Below are 6,130 nucleotides of genomic sequence, written 5' to 3'. Positions count from 1 at the left end.
GAGCAGTGGTTTTGAACTGTTGATCTCAGTGTCCAGGGAACTAAGTCTAAAGAGCTCACCAAAAAAAGCAAGAAAACAAAACCATGAGAAAGCCAACCAGGTTGTCAGCCAGCTTCCACCCAACAGGTTTTTAACTTTGGGGATTTTCCAAGCAAAACAAAGGTCAGACCAACTGCTGTCGAGTCATGGTTGGAGATGTAGCATTTCTGGCATTCCAGCATCACTTTATGATTAATAATTTGTTTAAGTAGATGGTGGTCTGTGAAGAGTACGTCTCTGTCACTTACAAATCATGGTTTCTAATGAAGAGAGCAGAAATAATATTTTGGATGTCTGACAAACTCTGGAAGATATCTCTTAATAGGGGAGAGAAGAATTTTTTTCTAGCAGGATATCTAAAGTTCCTGAACTCTGTCCTGGCAAAAATCTTGCCTTGTATCCTTACAAATTATAAAGGGGGAATATGGGCGTCTCTGTTTGTCTTGATTTAATTTTATCCCACATGTATAGGGTTACAAGTATGTGGCAGTTAGGCATAAGTGATAGGATTTTACGCTCCAAATGTTCGTAAGAGAGAAGCTTCAGATCACATAGGTTAATGTAGACTTGATTCAAAGGCACCTAGTCCAAATCTCCTACACTTTTTTAGACCCCACCCACCATTGCAGCAGAAGACTATAAATATTAACTACTGCCAGCTGCTTGCTCCCAGTAGGGATGCCTTGCCCTGGAGTTAATCTTTCTGATTCAGTGGGGATCTTTCACTGCCAAACCAACCCAGGGACTTGTGAAGCCTGAGAAGGCAAAGAGCAGTTTGTTATCCCCATGCCCGATTCCCGGCAAGTTTTTTAATTCCTGACTCCAATAACAGCAGGACACAACACTAAAATTCTTCTCAGATGCAGAAAGAGTGGACAATGATGTCATAGCATGGCTATTTCTGTTCCTCAGATTTGTGCAATTTATGTTGTTGGGGGGGAGGAGACACATTTTTATCTAGCATCTTTATTCTGTTTTTTAAAAAAGATTGATGAACTGATTTTTTTTTTTTCCTTCCCTGGGGTTTAATAACCTAGAGCTTTAGGAGTTGTACTTCACTTGCTCCCATGTTTGTCCTGGCAAAGAGCAAAATGTAAAGCTGAGCCTTTTTTTCTGCTGGGTGTTTTTCTTTTCTGCAATAAACACAAAATATGCAGTTGGTGTCATAAGAGCAGTAGGTGTGGGATTCAACTGACACTTCCCAGCAGAAAACTCTCCGTCTTGCCAGGCCGTTGAGGAGATGCGACAATGATTCATTTTGGTGATAACACAGCAGGAACACAAGTCCAATTATTTGCTATGTAGGTCAGACTGGGGTATGTTGGCATCTCTGTTTGCAGACTTTACAAAGAAGTCTGGGAATGGGAAGCATGACAGGAAAAACCCTATTCTGATACTACTTAAGTTGTTCCCCTGGCAGAGGTAGGCTATAAACAGTTTGCTGTCAAATACTTGCTGTCTAGCTGGCATAGCTGGACACTGTCTGTATATGAGGAGGTTTAATTTTTCAGATTAAACAGCTTGTTTACTCTTTGCCCAAACTCTGTGATTAAAGTCTGTGTCAAGGAGAAAGTCCTTAGAAATACTCAGTCATGCTGTTCCAGCATGAGTTCCCAAGAGCAGTTTATGTCCGTGTAGATATTTCACGTACTTAAGAGTCAGGGGAAATTTGCAGGTAACTTGGTTAGTTCAGGACTTTTCTTGCAGCCCTGTGCCTTTTAATGTCTGTAATAGTGCTTCAGAAACCTGTTCACCTGTCAGTTTGGGTTTTGCCTATTCCGTCAACACAGGCTTTGCAAATTGGCAGGAGATTAAGTTGTTGGGGACATAATTTTGTGTAACACATTACAACATTTTATTGGACACCCCACTGCACATCATGACAACATGTCTTCTTCTGGGAGTCTACCACTCCCCTGATGTCTCTTCTTTCCAGGAAAGCCTCTGGTTATTGAAGATGAAAACCCAAGCTTTTATCTCCAGGTTTCTAGGTTTGTCCCTCCACTCCTCTATTACCATTATCTACATAAACAGCAGCACTACAGCTAATACTGCTCTATAGCTAGGAGAAGCTGAGGCACATATTGTGCCTTCCTATTCTGGGAAGAAAAACTCTTTCCCATATGATGCATCTCCTTGAAACTGACTGTCAGCTGCTTCTCAAACCAGTGGGAGAAATGAGCAATGCCTTACAACATCGATCGAATATATGTTATGGCAAACATTGCAGCCAAAGCCATACTTTTTTAGGTTCCGCATCACACACATTCAAGGGAAAATTTACTCTCACACCTTGAGACCTGAATAGAGATTTGAAGCAGTTGGAGGCAGTGTTCCAAGATCAGATCATATACCCTTTTGTTCCCTCTGGAAAGAAGGAAATAAATCCTGATGGCTGGACATGATCTTGTCTAATGATCATACTTTTTCTTGGCATGTTTATTAGAACCATATAGACTTTTATGAGACTGTTCTCCTCCCTCCATCAGTCCTAACCATTTATAGCAATTCTTTCTCTGGGGTTCAGTTAATTATCTTAGGAAAACCTGTCTCATACAGGAAAAATACCAAGTCAGGTGATAATAAATTTGAAATAACAATACATACCATCAGAGATTTTAAGTTGCATCACAATTCAGAAGGGAAGTGGGTGGTAATTCTGATATTTTTATTTCAGCCTCATCATGAGTATTTGATTTAATCTATTTTTTCATTGCTGGTGAAACCTAATTTAAAAAAACACAGAGAAATTCTGTCTACCTGCCTAAAGGTCAGATTTCTCTTCTAGTAGGGCTGAAGCCCTAGCCAGAGTTTCTTTAAGTATCTGTAGCTTAATGGCTTTCAGCAGAAGTCACTAGCTGAGGATCTTGATTGTTCTTCATTATGAATAAAAGCATAACGAATAATAATGGAAGGGGATTTTGATTTCTGCTACTGCACTCTTACGTGAAATGCATGCAAACACAGAGCAGAACAGCAAGTTCTGACACAGAGAAGCATCTGTATGTAAACGCAACTTGAATTTTCAAAGGGTTCCAATGTCCAATCTCAAAGCTTTTTGGCATCTTTGAAAAAATCACTGAAAAATCAATTACACAGCAGTTTATGTTGGGAATAAGAAACAGAGCATGTCTTCTGTTGAAGCATCACGCTGTGATGAATGGCCAGTAGGTCTGGTGAGCCAGTCGTCCCTTCCAGTCCAGTCTTTGTTTCTGTAAATGAGCCAGTGTATATCTGGAAGAATGGGAAGTTGTCTGGAAATTTGATCCAACTGATCCAACAAATAGCTTGGATGCTGTGATAAAAGCTATTTCAAATGTTCAAATAATGGTGATGTTTTTAATTAAACAGGGTATTATAACCTTGTTTAACACTACTGTTTGTTACTAAAAAAGTGGGGGAAAAAAGGAGTATAGATTGTGAGATATGCTCTAATCTTCCTGTTTAAATATCTGTAACACCAGAATAAGGAATAGCATGATAGGATGGAAAAAACATCTTTTGATAACATTTTACCACACATACTTTGACTGTCAGGCTTAAAGATTGTAATTAGATTTGGATGGTGTAATAATTACTGTTGTATTAAGCTATTTTTACATGCATCTATTTAATGCACTCATTTAAATAAAGCTACTTTTTAAAAGTGTTGAGTTTGGTCTGATTCCTATAAAAATTAAGACAAATGAGGTTCCCCCTTGATTTTCTCCATTGGCACCAAGGATGCAGCTGAGAAGAGGCTCAAAACTTCCCCAGAGTTCAAGTCTGGATTTCTCAGTTGTTCATAAAGGTTTTCTTATTCCTCCCTCACAGTTCTAAGCTATTTTATGCACATCTATATGAAAGCTTCTTGTTGGGATATAACAGCCTATCCTACTGGCACCGTTTTCAGAACCAAGTGCCTGTTTATAATGAGCAAAATGTATGAAGATTTGCAAAACCACTCTCTCAGAACTCAAGGGGAATGTAGTGCTTTCCTCCCCAATGTTGAATCAAGAGCAAGCTCGAGGATGTTAAACTATTAATGTGGATCAGCTGTGACAACTGTCCTGTAAGTCACCTGAAAGCCTTTTTTTAGTGTATTTACCTCACTGATAGAAGGCAAATTCAATCTCACTTTTTTTTGGCATAGATAATCAGTGGAGGTAGAGTAGGGGAATTTACCCATACTCAGTAAAAGGAAAAATATTTGGATTAAATTCTGCTGTAGTCTAAGCCCATGCAGTTCTAGGATACCAGGGAGTGCCTGTGGCTACACCACTTTACCTCTAGTGAAAACTGTCAACAGCAAGATACATATGTGCTCTAGTTTCTCAGCACAGGCTAAGAAAAGAAAATGTTGGACACCATCAGATTTCCCCACGCCTCTGGAAAGAAACTTGTGCAGCACCTTCCTGAGCGAGTTCTGGCTGTAGCTGCTCAAAGGCAGCAGCTTTGCACACCCTTTCAGATGAGATTTGCACCCTTTAGCTGAGTTTGGCATACCCTGTAACTGAGTTTGTTGCACACCCTTTCAGGTGAGTTTGGCGCACCCTTGCAGCTGTGGCTGCCACCGGGGGAGCTGCCCTCCCCTTGTTCCTGCTCCTGCATTGCCCTCTTGTGTGGGCACAGGCATGTACACAGCCATGCAGTGATCACCCGTGGAAAAGGGGCCATAAAAGTGACCCAGACAAAGCCCACAGTTCCCCTGCTCCTCTGTCTGTTTAATGAGCACAGGAAGATACAAGCTTCATTTTCTTTAGCTTTTATGAGCTCTTGCAGCCTGTCAGCAGTAAGTATCAGACCAGTTTCTAATAACTTATGTTCTCCTTATGTTTTAAGCAGAAAAAGACCGCTGTGGGCTTTATTCCCAAGGCAACCACCCCCACCATTGCTGTACCATGCCTGGTGCCCACACAGCATCCCATGACGCAGAGAGCTGCTCACAGGGTTGGGCTCAGCAAGCTGCACTCCTCATTGGGAGATCCCCCTGCGTAAGCAAGTCCTTCTTGTGCAATAGCACGGACCCTGCAGCTTTCGTTTTTCTAGCTGTAGAAGAGGTAATGTGTAAAGCTCTGTCCTCGGAAAGCTCTGTCCTCATCCAACATGATTTTGGAGCTGGGAGCAATTATGCTTCAATGCTCAAACAAGCTGCAGCTCCAGTGAGGGAATTTTAAAATGTCTCATGCTCCATCAGGAAGTTTTAGAGTATGTGCCGTGTCTCACAGAGCCCTTCTCAGCATCCTCCCCTGCTGCCCCTCCCCAGGGGACCCCCTGGCCAGCAGCATTCCCCAAATCATCCAAAATCCCTAGGGTTGGGGGAGGCGGCTGCTCTGCTTTCTGTTGGCAGAAAAAAATTACCCCCAACTTTCCAATAAGGGAGAGATGAAACTGCTGTGACGCTCCTGGGTTTTGCTCTGTTTCTGAAACCCTGGGCAAAGCGCTCCATTTCTCTCTGGAAATGGGAATTCTGGCCCATGGAAGTGAATAAATCTGTTAACATGGAAAGGGCCTGATTCCCTCCTTTGCCTGTCTCCTCTGTAAAGTCCATGAAAGTGTTTCTGTGCTGCTCAACCCTGTTAGGCCTACAACGCAAAGCACGTTTTCTCTTGGTATAACACTGGAGGGAGAAGTCCCTTCCTACACAGACAGCATGAAAAGTGTGCTAATTCTGTTTTCTTCCATTTAAGGCATTTACACAGCTTGAAGAAATGTCGTTTGTATTTCAAAACCAGTGAGCAAAGGCAGGCGGATGGTTGCTGTCAGCATGTGAGTGACTCTGTACTGCACCAAGCCTAAGAGAGCTCTTTGCCTGAAAGCAGGTGTGGCTGATGGACTTGCATTGAGGACCAACTGGCTACAAGCAACTGGATTTTGAAACAGGTTACAGCAATTTAACTTCCTCATCATCCACTTCAGCTCAAAACAGGAGAAAATTTTTCCATCATAGAAAATGATTGCTTCGTGAACGTACCATGGAATAGCCCATGAGAGAAACCCCCTCTGCCTTTCAGAGAGGTTATTTGAAGGGGTGGTTTGTGAGACTGCGGTGTGTAAATGTGAAGCTTAATCTTTGTAAGTAATTAGCTTCACACTGGATAAACACAGGCCA

This window comes from Strix aluco, chromosome 1 (genome assembly GCF_031877795.1).
Source record: "Strix aluco isolate bStrAlu1 chromosome 1, bStrAlu1.hap1, whole genome shotgun sequence".
Lineage (NCBI taxonomy): Eukaryota > Metazoa > Chordata > Aves > Strigiformes > Strigidae > Strix > Strix aluco.
The sequence above is the reverse complement of the archived record's forward strand: the minus strand, read 5'-3'. Positions refer to the sequence as shown.